General features: G+C 45.9%; 1 long non-coding RNA gene across 1 annotated transcript; it reads right to left on the bottom strand.

Annotated features, from left to right (window-relative positions):
- Positions 1-6523: 6523 nt before the first annotated feature.
- On the bottom strand, positions 6524-13434 carry LOC307203983. The gene is made up of 3 exons (XR_013833417.1): positions 13288-13434; positions 7480-7590; positions 6524-6867 (listed from the first exon to the last, which is right to left on the bottom strand). It is a non-coding gene; the product is annotated as an uncharacterized lncRNA (long non-coding RNA).
- Between the last annotated feature and the right edge of the window lie 25 nt (positions 13435-13459).

Raw genomic sequence — 13459 nt, 5'->3', positions numbered from 1 at the left:
GGAAGTGTCTCCTCCATCCTCCAACACACACAGTGTCTCCTCCATCCTCCAACCGCAGTGCAGAGAACCTTCTGCACATCAGCTGATGAGTGGAGGTTTCAATGCAGTTGGGAGCTGCTCCACAGGGAATGTGCTAGAAGAGCAGAGCTTGGAGAAGCTGCCAGCCTCTCCTCCTTTCCTACAACTGCCTGTCTGCCCTGCCTTTTGACAGCCCTGAATCACTCCAGCTGGACCGACATGAGGCAATCCACGGCTGTCCCAACAGCCAACCTAACCAAAGCCCAGATCCCCCAGAATTGGCATGATATGGTTCAGGACCTGGGCTTTGACCGGTTCTGTTGGTCAGCCCTTTTTGTTGTTTAGTCATTTAGTCGTGTCCGACTCTTCGTGACCCCATGGACCAGAGCACGCCAGGCACTTCTGTCTTCCACTGCCTCCCGCAGTTTAGGCAAACTCATGCTGGTAGCTTCGAGAACACTGTCCAACCATCTCGTCCTCTGTCGTCCCCTTCTCCTTGTGCCCTCCATCTTTCCCAACATCAGGGTCTTTTCCAGGGAGTCTTCTCTTCTCATGAGGTGGCCAAAGTACTGGAGCCTCAGCTTCAGGATCTGTCCTTCCAGTGAGCACTCAGGGCTGATTTCCTTAAGAATGGACATGTTTGATCTTCTTGCAGTCCATGGGACTCTCAAGAGTCTCCTCCAGCTCCATAATTCAAAATTATTAATTGCTCAGCCCTAGTAGAAACCAAAGAGGAGACAAGCAGGCCGCAAAGGCTTCCGATAACCTTGCCATTTTCCATGCTTGAATTTCTACTGCGTCAGGCGCACCACTTATATTAGTTGTAGGTATGCATGAGTCAGATCTTTCCCCCGCCATCAGCTTTGCCATTATGCCCCGCACAATTGAAGGAAGTATGCAAATTGCTAGAGCAGCACAGTGCTGAACTTCTGGCTTATTTGGAGCCACAATAGTCAAAGTTATTTGCGTTTGGTCCTTGCCGCACAGAACAAGAAGCGCAGGGCCAGTTGGATGGAATGTTTGCTGCTCACTCAGTGACTTTTGACATCTTCCCATGATGAGTGAGTGCAGTCCTTCCGGATTCAGCACAGATGACAGATTTACAAAGGGCTGCTTGGAGCTGCTTACTATAAAACCATCATTCCCTGCAGTGCACACATTCCTTTTGCTGTGCTCTCTGAAAGGAGCTTTCAGCAATGTTCAGTGGTGTATATCATATACATGTATCTGCGATGATCCTTGGTAGTGGTGTTTTTTAAAAAAGCTATTCAAAGTCCATCATTGTCTGTATTTCCTGTTGTGAAATGTCAAAATTGCATTGGCCATCTGTTTTACCATATCTTTTATGTATTTTAAGCATTCACTTATAGTGGAATTCAAGATTTGTGTATTACATACCTCCTTTTGTTCACAATTTATTTTACTGCCTTCTTTTTTCCCCTGCCTTCCCTCGAAAGAATACATTGCCCACCCTTTTTTATCCTCGCAACAAGCCTGTGAGACAGGTTGAGAGATGGTGACTGGTCCAAGGTCAGCCCGTTTGTCAACCAAATAGTATGTGGAAAGATACACATACCAGAAGAAAGTGTGCATAAATGTGTATATTAGTTTAAAAACAAACTTACAAAAATGAATTCATTTTTATTAGATTTTTTTCTCTTATAACAATATCTATAATCATTACATTACATTCAAATTTCAATTTCCCCCTTTCCTGCTTACTTCCCTCAACTTCCATCCCTGATTTATTGCATCTCATATTACATTCTGCTGTTTGTATATACTTCTATGTTGTCGTACTGTTGTGTTTCTTGTTTTTCATAAATAAAGTTGCAAATGTTTATTAAAATCCTGCCAATGGTTCTATGTTTTTTTGTTGCTTCTGCAAATATGATGTAAAAGGTTCCCATTATTTTTCAAAATCACTATTGTCTTTTTCACGAAGTTTATCTGTTCACTTTGCCAACTCTGCATAACAAAAATGAATTATATGATGGGGACATCGCTTGCAAAAATTTGTATATTGGGCAAAATAGCACACCAAAATATGTATATTGGAAGAAACATGCACAAAAATGCTGACAAATCTTCATGAGGACTTTTTTAAAAATCTCAAGCTTTTGTGGAGACCTGAACTTAATGAGAAACCAAAATGGAATGATTCCTCCCCCTCCTAATTTGGGCACCTGTGGTAGAAGGAGGGGGAGGAATGAACACAGAAGCCTCAAGCAGGAGACCTGAGAGGTCCACACACAAATGCACTTCCCTGTGCAAAACAGCAGATTATTTCCAGATGCATGTCTAATGCTTGCCTTTTAATATCAGTAACGGAAAGACCAGCGCTCAATTTTCCATGCGCTGTATCTTCGCTATCCTGCTGACCCCAGACTGCGCAGCAAGAATTAATCTTGCCTTTCTCATCAATCTCTTTCCCCCCAGCCAATACTTTCCTTCCCATTAACCTGAGCCACTTTTCTTAAGTAATCGCCAGATCAGCCTCCATTAGCAGAACCACAAAGAAAGAAATCGAGTCCCCACCCCCACGGCATATGACTGGGCTTTTGCACGGCTCCCGTTCATTTTATTTGGAATTGCTCGGAAGCAACTGCTGGCGGGGTGTGGCTTGTTTGTTTACTTTCTTTAAATGTATAGCCCCATTAAAAAAAAAAAAACTGAACACGCAGCCTGGCAAGACCTGCTGCCGGGAGGCCCTGTGAGATCTGCTGCCGTTGCAAGGCCCAGCAAAGCCCACAAATGTCTATGCTGTATGTTCATGAAAATAATATTCAAAATTGTGTTGCATTAGGGGGAATTGGTTTGCAAAAATGTGGATATTAGGAGGAGTTCGCACTTAAATCCTGATTACTTTTAATGAGGACTCAAAGACTGGAAAAAGGAGAAATCTGCCTGCTCGCCCTGGGCTTTGCCTCTCCCGCTCTTCAGAGGTTTGTTATTGCAAGTCAATTTGTGGTATTCAATTTTTCCCCTCATCCAGTTGCTCCTCATGACCTTCTGTTCCTTTAGGCTTCCCAAGCTCAGACCCACAGAGAGTGTCTGCACCACTAATTATACAGGCACACAAAAGCAGATGAGTCAAACAGCATATTGCTATTTATAACACTTGATACAGTTTATTCTTCCTAACAGGGACGGGCAGACTTCAGGCTTGGCTTTGTATTTTACTGTATCTCCCCCCCCCCCCCCCCGCCCCATGTTCCAACCCAAACCAGGTGCAAAACTGATGCACAGATGAACAGAGTGCCTGTAAGCACCTGCTCAGCCCAATGAATTATTTGCAACATCAGAACTGAGTTCATTGTATTTTCATACAAAAACCTGAACATTGACACAGCAGCTGGTAGCTGCCTCCCCATCCCCTCCCTGCTTTTTGGCCATGGTGAAAGACTGGGATTTCAAGACTCCATGTTACAGCTGTGAAGCAGGCCGTACTCAGGTCCCATTTAAGCTACAGATGATGGCTTTAGTGTGGAAAGTGAGGCCTATCAGTTCATTCTGAGTTCCACATGGGGATCTTAGCTTCTGTTTCAGGGGCACAGCCAGGCCAGTTCTGGAAAGAAGGTATCTTTAATGGGCGCAGACTGCTGAGACAAGAAAACCAGGTCCTTTGGGGGGGCACGTACAGCCCAACCCAGAGAGTTGGTACAAGAGAAATCCAAAGCAGAACTAAGTGAGATCCAGATGTTCAGCTCCACTCCTTTACCTCAAAGGAAACTTGGCCCTCCAGATGTTTTGGGACTACAACTTCTATCATCCCTAGCTAACAGGACCAGTGGTCAGGGATGATGGGAGTTGTCCCAAAACATCTGGAGGGCTGAGTTTGCCTATGCCTGCTCTATGGGCTCTATTGCCTAGTGGGCAGAGGCCAAAGGGCATCACCAAGAGGGAGGGCAAAAAATGCCACCTGAACCTTCATGGCCCCACGGGGAGACCATGCTACACCCACCTCTGGTGTCATTTGTCCTCAAAGTATTTGAAATAAGGGAATGAAGGCGAGATGCATAAGATCAGGTTGGGAAACTTCCCTGCACATGCCAGCAGATATTGGATGCTGCTGACAGCCAGGTCCCTCTTCTCCTCAGCTTGTTATCATGCAAAGGCTCAGCTCTATAGGAGGAAAAAGCCCCTCAGAATCAAGGCCGCCATCCCTCTTGCACACCAGGAGAGATCCCTTGCCAGAAATGTGGGGTAGTGCTGTTCCAGGGCGTTCAGCTTTGCCTGCCGGCAGGGGAAGGACCCAAGGACTGTACGATGGGTGAGCCTCCCTGCCGGTTCTGCTGAAATGAGACGTAACATCACACCATCAACACATTCACTTCAACATGCATGGTAATGTCTTGATGGTTGGGGCTTCTGAAAGGAGGCCCCTCAGATCCAGGTGGAAAAATCAAAACTGGAAACAGAATTGTTACATCCCAAAACTAAGATATTATCAAGAATGTATAACTTGCTGTTGAAATGGAATACTCAGGATGAAACGGTGAAATCTGCTATGATAAAATGGGCACAAGATGTCGGACATAACATAATGTTTGCTGACTGGGAACAGTTGTGGACCACAGGTATGAAATTTACGGCATGTAATGCCTTAAGAGAGAGTATTATGAAAATGATATACAGGTGGTACATGACACCAGTCAAGCTTGCAAAAATATATCATCTGCCCGATAACAAGTGTTGGAAATGTAAAGAAAATGAAGGTACATTCTTTCACCTTTGGTGGACATGCCCAAGGATTAAGGCTTTCTGGGAGATGATCTATAATGAATTGAAAAAGGTATTTAAATATACCTTCTTGAAGAAACCAGAGGCCTTTCTCCTGGGCATGGTCGGCCAATTGGTGCCAAAGAAGGATAGAACTTTATGTACGCTACAACAGCAGCAAGAATACTTATTGCAAAGTATTGGAAGACACAAGATCTACCCACCTTGGAAGAATGGCAGGTGAAGGTGATGGACTATATGGAACTGGCGGAAATGACTGGCAGAATCCGAGACTAGGGAGAAGAGTTGGTGGAAGAAGATTGGAAGAAATTTAAAGACTATTTGCAGAAATATTGTAAAATTAATGAATGTTAAAATGATGTAGGATTGATTGAAATGAGACGGTTTTCGCAACAAAGTTAAAAGAATATGTAAAAATGGATTGATAACTAGATGACAATATGAAGTTAAACATGTTATGATATAAAATTAAGATAAAAACAAAGATGGTAAGAATTTGCTGAATTAACCATGTGAACAGGTATACAAAAAAGGGAGGTGTGTGGAGGTCAGGAAAATAAGTAAATGAAATACAAGTCATGAAAAGACTGATTTGTTTTTAATGTTTTTTATTTTTCATTTATTCTTTTTTATGTATTTTGTATTTGTTAACTTGTATTTTTGTATCTTTGCCTTCTATTTTTATTTTTTATTTTTTTATTCTGTAATCCTTTTTTGCTTATAAAATCTTAATAAATATCTTTAAAAAAATAAAAATGAAAGGAGGCCCCTCAGCATCAATTTAAAGATATCTTGGTCAACCTGATGGCGAAGATTGTTTCCATAGAGATGGATCTGTAGATTCAGGAAAGGATGTGGAAAGGAGGGAGAGAACAGATTACGGATTTTTAGCACTATTGTATCAACCTTATCAAACCTCTCCATATTCTCACTCCCCCAGCAATGCCTTCTCAATCTTTATGCTCCTCCTCAGACACTTCACTATGCAGAAACCTCCTGCACGATCTGCCAGTTCCATGAGACCCTGTAGTGCAGGAGTTGGCAAGGTTTACTGGCCATGGGCTGGATCACTCCCACGGAGATCGTCCGTGGGCCAGACTGGCAGAGCGCAATGCCAGAAATCACTTCTGCGCATGCCCGGATGCCGAAAATCGCTTCTGCACAGGCGTGATTTCTGTCTGGGCATGCGCAGATGTGATTTCTGGTATCTGCACGTGCGCAGACGCGATTTCTGGCGCCACTCGGTGAGTCCCCACACCACGCTGGTTTAGTGCAGCATGCAGGGCTCGCTAGGCGGGCGGCTCAGTTTGGGGGCAGCTCGTGGGCCGGTAAAACAGTCCGTGGGCTGCATCTGGCCCATAGGCCGCACGTTGCTGACCCCTGCTGTAGTGCATAAGCATCCTTGGCATTTTCACAGCGTAGTGTTACAGTTTAACAACTGCATTGAGATAGACCCCCTTAATCCTTCCCTCACTTTTCATTGTTATTTCGTGGTTGCTGCCATCCCCTTCACGTACCTATTTGCTCCTTGCTTTCTGCTTGTTATTGAGATGCAGTTGGTTGATTTTTAATTCCCTATTTTTGCAGAGTAGACCAGTGCTGTTCGCTCGGGTTTCAAGGCGTTGGCAAGTGAGAGTGCTTTTCATTCAGAGCGCTGAGGTTCTCCCCTCTACTCTTTGTTCAGTTCTCAGTTTTGTTCAAATTTGAGGAGGGGAAACCCCTTGCTGCACCGCCTGGAACTTTTGCCTCCCAAGATCTCCACCTTTTTCTCTCATCTTGCAACTTCATCTGTCTCGAGAAAACAGGAGCACAGACTACGACCCGTCATGGAGTGTTCTAGTCCAGAAGTTTCCAGGGTGTTCAGCTTGTCTGCCGGCAGTGGAAGGACCCAAGGGGTGAACAGTGGGTGATTCTGCTGACAAAACACGGGTTGGAGGGGTGAGCCGCTCTGCTGAAATGAGACGTAATGTCACACCATCAACACATTCACTTCAACATGCATGTTAATGTCTTGATGGTTGGGGCCTCTGAAAGGAGGCCCCTCAGCATCAATTTAAAGATTTCTTGGTGATCCTGATGGCGAAGATCATTTTCATAGAGATGGATCTGTAGATTCAGGAGAGGATGTGGAAAGGAGAGAGAACAGATTATGGATTTTTAGCATTACTGTATCAACCTTATCAAACCTCTCCATATTCTCACTCCCCCAGCAATGCCTTCTCAATCTTTATGTTCCTCCTCAGACACTTCACTATGCAGAAACCTCCTGCATGATCTGCCAGTTCCATGAGACCCTGTAGTGCACAAGCATCTCCGGCAGTGCACGGTCTAACTCCAGTGAAGCAGTGACCACACTCTTCCTTTCCTTTCTGTTTTCCAGCAGTTTGACAAAGTGGGAGTCGTCCCCCCACCCCAGACAACTTGCAAGACTCTAATCTAAAATACCCACTTTAGTAACATGACCTCATCTCTAAATATCTGTCTAAAAGAAAGGACAAAAACATGAACAAACAAGGTATAAGTAACAAAGTAAACCAAGATCTAAACAGATTATAAGCAGCAAGATAAATAAAATAAACAAAAGCCTCCTCTGCTCTCTCCTCTCTGACACATACTCAGACTCCCACCCTAGACACCCCTGGGATAGTGGATTTTAAGACGGCAGCAAGAGATGTCACAAAAGAAGGCAAGTCGCTGTTACTTTGCCATCCCACCAACCTGCTCAGGGTGCCTTGTTCCTCCCGAGTATGGATGTTTCTTCAGAACTTTTAGGGGCCTGCTATTCCATCTTGTTTCCATGCCTCCCTTCATTTTCACGTCCTTGTTTCTCTAACAAGTAAGGATATTCTTCATTAAGCAACATTTCTAAAGGGAGAGCATTCCAATCTCCTTTTACACATAGCCCAAAACCCGTAATTCCCAGGTTTAGAGGAAGGGCCATATCTCAGTAGTAGAGCACCTGCTTTGCATGGAAAAAACCCATTTTAATATCCAGGTAGAGCTAGGAAAGAAAGACCATCTGAAATCCCAGAGATAGAAAGCCAGTCACTATAGACAATACTGAGCTAAACTGACCAATGGTCTGACTCGCTAAAGCAGCTTCCTAGGTATATCACTATTTTGCCATTTATTCTAAGAGCAAGCCGTCCTTCCTGTAGCATACTTTTATGAGCTTTGGTGGGGAGAATCCCCCTAAATTATTAAATTAGTAGATGTTATAATGTAACTAATATTTGGAGTATTAAGGGAAATATTAGGAGTAATATTCGGAGTATTAAGGGAAGTATTTGGGCAATTGACAACACAAATTTTTAGCAGGCAGAGACAGGAGGAGGAGGTTTCCAGGCTCACAGAAAGCAATGATGCAAACAGAAGCGGGATTTGCATTTGGCAAGGGGTTCTGGAAAGAAGCAGCAGGGGAGAACTCCATGCGGGTTGGCTGGGAGAGGCCATACTCAAGAGAGACTGGGAGCATGGTTGGCTTCTGCTTCCAGTTGGCTGGAGTTATGGGAGAAGCAACAAGAAACACTCTTTGCCTGCAATGTTCTGCACGCCCCTTCACTGAAGGCTTCAGGTTGTAAATATGTGTAAATACACCATGTTTCATAAAGACACTATAGCCTCTATTGTGCCTTAATCTTCTGAAGATTAAAGGGGTCAGCAGGGGCCGGACCGTATTTTGGAAAAAAAGAAAATGAATCAATTCCTGTTCCCCACAAATAACCCAGAGGTGCATTTTAAATAAAATGACAGATTCTACTCATGTAAAAACACGCTGGTTCCCCAACCGTCCGCGGGCCGGATTTAGAAGGCAATTGGGCCTGATCTGGCCTCCGGGCCTTAGTTTGCCTACCCATGGATTAAACCCTAGTTAAGTGCCAATACCCTTGGTATCTCATGCACTGCTCAGCAGAGATTGGGTTGGCCAGTAACCATAAAAAGGTAAAGGTACCCCTGCCCGTACGGGCCAGTCTTGACAGACTCTGGGGTTGTGCGCCCATCTCACTTAAGAGGCCAGGGGCCAGCGCTGTCCGGAGACACTTCCGGGTCACGTGGCCAGCGTGACATCGCTGCTCTGGCGAGCCAGAGCCGCACACGGAAACACCGTTTACCTTCCCGCTGGTAAGCGGTCCCTATTTATCTACTTGCACCCGGAGGTGCTTTCGAACTGCTAGGTTGGCAGGCGCTGGGACCGAGCAGCGGGAGCGCACCCCGCCGCAGGGATTCGAACCGCCGACCTTTCGATCGGCAAGTCCTAGGCGCTGAGGCTTTAACCCACAGCGCCACCTGCGTCCCCTGGCCAGTAACCATACTACATAGTCAAAATAAATAATAATAATAAAAAATGTCCAGTAGCACCTTAGAGATCAACTAAGTTTGTTCTGGGTATAAGCTTTCGTGTGCATGCACACTTCTTCAGCTACCACACAGAAAAGTCATCTTACGTAATAAGACAAGTACAAAGTTTCCGAATAAAAAAAGGAAGGGAGCTTTGTTCCTCTTTAGCAAAGCCACGGGTGCTGCAAGGCTTCCTGCCCCAATGCAAACAGAAACAGACCCTCTAAAATTTGACAGGTGGAAAAGAGACTCAATGACAAAGTGCTTGGGAAGAAAGGGGCAGGGCAGCTCTGTGAGATTGCCATTCTATGCACCCTTTCCAGGGAGGAAAGGATTCAGTGGGGCCTCATTCTGACCTAACCTGCAAAAGATGGAAAAGTAAGTTGTCTTCAGTGTATAAGCATCAATCCCATGTGCAGGCTGTTAGACAACAGTAGCTATTTGTGCTGGAGGTTCTTTGGCAATCAGCTTTTCTAATTAACACCAAGAGAAGCACTTACCCAAAGCCATGTCCAAAATCCTAACTGGCATCCCAAAGGGTTACTTTAATAATTAAACATGATGAAATCTGGTAGGATTTTTTCTTATGAGGTCAAACAGACAGGAAGATAAACCTCAAACACTGGCATTAACAGCACAGATCCTAAGAGTGAAAACCCTGCAAGGAATCTATTAGCCTCCATAATTGCTTTGCAGCGAAATTAAGCAGCTACTGAGTTCAGAGTGAACTGTTGTTTATTTCATCACTGCCAAAAAAGAACATGTAATATTTTCCAGACCCTGAGCAGAGATGGAAAGCGGTGTATGTCTTAAAGCGACGAGCAAAGCAAATGTGGTTGAAATGGACCTTTGGGAAGCTGCCTCTAGAACAGAGTGTCTGATGATGTATGGGCTTGCTCCTTTTACATATAATCTTAGGCTGAGGGGTAGTGCCACAGGGTTGTGGGATGAGCCTAAAGTCCCATTTCTATTTCTGTGGCAGGGGCCCCGTTTCCAGCATCCTAGAGCCACCAGTCCGGCATAAAAGGAGAGCTTTTTAACCACTGAATGAGAAGCCCTCTTGCCTTTTCTGGTGATTGGAGTCAATGACTATGAAAGGAAGTGAGTCAGCAACAAAGGATTGACGCCTAAGGTCACTTTGGAGAAGACGTGCAGGAAGGACACCGAGAAGTCCTTTTGTATGCTCCAAAGCTAAGTATTAAGGAACACTGAAAAAACAAGGTACGTTAGCTTCAGGAGAAGCGTCAAGGAAAACACAACTTAAATCACTCCAAAAGAAGATACTGGAGCACTCCAAATCATTTGCCCAATCATTACTGCAGGAAGAAGAAGAAGAGTTTGGATTTGATATCCTGCTTTATCACTACCCGAAGGAGTCTCAAAGCGGCTAACATTCTCCTTTCCCTTCCTCCCCCACAACAAACACTCTGTGAGGTGAGTGAGGCTGAGAGACTTCAGAGAAGTGTGACTGGCCCAAGGTCACCCAGCAGCTGCATGTGGAGGAGCAGAGACGGGAACCCGGTTCACCAGATTACGAGACTACCACTCTTAACCACTGCACCACACTGGCTCTCACACAGGAAATACAGTGGTACCTCAGATTACATACGCTTCAGGTTACAGACTCCACTATCCCAGAAATAGTGCTTCAGTTTAAGAACCTTGCTTCAGGATGAGAACAGAAATCGTGCTCCGGCGGCGTGGCAGCAGCAGGAGGCCCAATTAGCTAAAGTGGTGCTTCAGGTTAAGAACAGTTTCAGGTTAAGTACGGACCTCCGGAATGAATTAAGTACTTAACCTGAGGTAGCACTGTTGCAGATTTAGCTTAAAAGCAGCACGTGGACATCTGCATTGAACTTTGCAATGCATTGCTAATTATAATTATTGCAATGCATTGCTAATAATTATTGCTAATTATTATATTATTGTAATTATTATTGTCTAATTATAATATTGTATGCTTTTAGAAGGTTGGATAATCTTAGAAGGGTGGGTAGCTGTGCAGGATTTGTCCTGTGAGTGCGAAGAAACAATGCACATCTGAATTTGCCCCTAAACTACTGATCCAAGGCCATGCCCCCGTGGTAGAGTTCCTCCAGAGAAACTTGTTGAGTGATCATTCCTCCCAGTTGGCTATCAGGAAGCTTACATGCTGGTTAGACCATACTGTATCTGGTATTTACTGAGTATTTGTCCTGCCATATACGACAACGGGTATTCCTCTTGATCTGTATCTGTGGTGTTTATACATCTTCCCACTAATCATATGTTCATCCCACACTTTTCAGTGCATTTGCCCATCCTTTTTTCATTTTCTTTTAAAAAGTGAATTTGCTGTGCATGTTCACCCACTTTAACTGCACACACTTAGACGTCTGGCATGTGCTTGAATGCCTCCTGCAAAACATCTGGAGTTCCCCATTTTTTTAAATAGGACAACTGCATTAAGAACCCATTGATACCCCCAAAGTGCAGAAGCCCTGTAAAATTTCTGTTCCAACTTGCCTAAGAGCAGAATAGCTGAAGGACTACTTGTCCTCACATGGAGAATCATGTGATTTTAGAAGCCGGAAGAGCAGTTGATGGTGCCCATGAGGACACTGAGACTAAGGAGGAGGAACCTCCACCCCACGGACAGTCCCCACGGACCCCTGCAGTAGTCCAGCTTCCTAGGGCTGTCTCCACACTGCTTGCCCCCAAAGAATCCTGGGAACTGTAGTCTGTTAAGGGTGCTGGGAAAAGTAACTCTGTGATAGGTGAACTACAATTCCTAGGTGCTTTAAATGAACAAACCCACTCCATCTTGTTCGTAACAACCGTTCAAATATTTGAAAACCTACTAAAAAGTCTCTTCATCTTCTCCTCTTCCAGCTAATCATACCTGACTCTTTCAACCATTTCTCATCTTGGTTCCTAGACCCCATAGCATACTCCTAGCTTTGGAAGGGGGCGGCATCCGTGTGTGTCATCACATGCATGATGCGCATGCACGCAGTGGGAGGAGGCTGTGAGGCCCACCACAGCTGCAGGGAGGCCCCGCACAGCCCAACAGGACCCCACCACCTGATGAGGCCAAGCCCCTCAAGACTGGGGGAGGGGGGGCTCAGCCCAGAGTTGGTGCCTATGCCTCCAGGGAAGATGGGGTGACCCAAGGTCTACATCTGGAACACGAGGGTGGTGGGCAGAGACCTGCATCTGCATCTGTTGCCCCGACTGAGGCGGTGGCCTTACCTTGCCTTATAGGCAGGGCTGTCTTAAGCATATGCGGTGCCAGGGTGCAAAGATCCGCCTGGCACACACACACCCCCCAGTTGCCCAGTCCCGGGCACACAGGAGGGCGGAGCCGGCTGTCCGCCTCAGCGTCTTGCTGGCTCGGCTGCCCCCAAACTTGAGGCCCAGCGCTCCGACGGGTGGGCTCTTCCCCAAACTCAGCTCTCGGGCCCCGGGCTCTCCGCCAGGTGCCCGGCACCGCTAGCACCTATGGGTGGGCTGGCCCTGTCCAGACGCAGCACAGGTGCACCTAGTTGCCACCACCAGTGCAGAGCGCAAGACAACAACCTCAGGCAATCTGGACCCAAGGCTTCCTGTTATGTACTGAGTCGAATAGGATCCAAACTGCAGCAGTCTGATTGGTCCTAGAACAATAGGATCCAAAAGGCAGCAGTCTGATTGGTCCTAGAACAATAGGCTTCAGAATGCAGCAGTCTGATTGGTCCTAGAACAATGCAGCAGTATGATTGGTTGGCAAGAACCACCCAATCATGCTCCAGATTGAAGTGAATCCACAACCTGATTGGCTTACAGTAGAATCCCGGAATTAGCCAATCATGTGCAGCCCATTGTGTAAATAATGTATATAAAGCAGATACTTTGAGGGGACTTTCATTCATTCCTCCTCACCACTATGAGCTGAATAAAGAGCATGAAATCACTTTGCGACTCTGAGTATATTTCACTTCCGCTGATGGAGTGAGAAATGGCACATGGGCATAGTCGGGGCGGGGCAGCTGCCCCCCAATCAGTAAAAATCAATATACAGTAAATCTGAGGTTCCTGCCCCCCCCCAAAAAAAAATCCTGGCCACGCCCATGGGCAGCTCCCTCCAAATCAATTAAGTCAATACAAAACTCTTAACTATGTGAGGTTCTGCTCCCGCTAACATAAAGCCTGCCCCCCCACCCCCTTTACCTAAATCCTGCCTACGCCCATGAAGCTGCATGGGCTTTTGCAGCAGCTGCAGCAAGGAGCCTCGTGCCCCGCGCCGCCCCTTCCCTTTCCACCCCCGCGCAGGCTTGCCGGAAGAGTGCGGCTGGGCTTACTCGGAAGTAAGTCCCCCGGCCCCTTTCTCCCTGCGCGCCCG

This window comes from Podarcis cretensis (genome assembly GCF_951804945.1).
Source record: "Podarcis cretensis genome assembly, chromosome: 15".
NCBI classification, from domain to species: Eukaryota; Metazoa; Chordata; class Lepidosauria; order Squamata; family Lacertidae; genus Podarcis; species Podarcis cretensis.
Note: the sequence above shows the minus strand (reverse complement) of the source record. Positions and strands in the feature narration are given on the sequence as shown.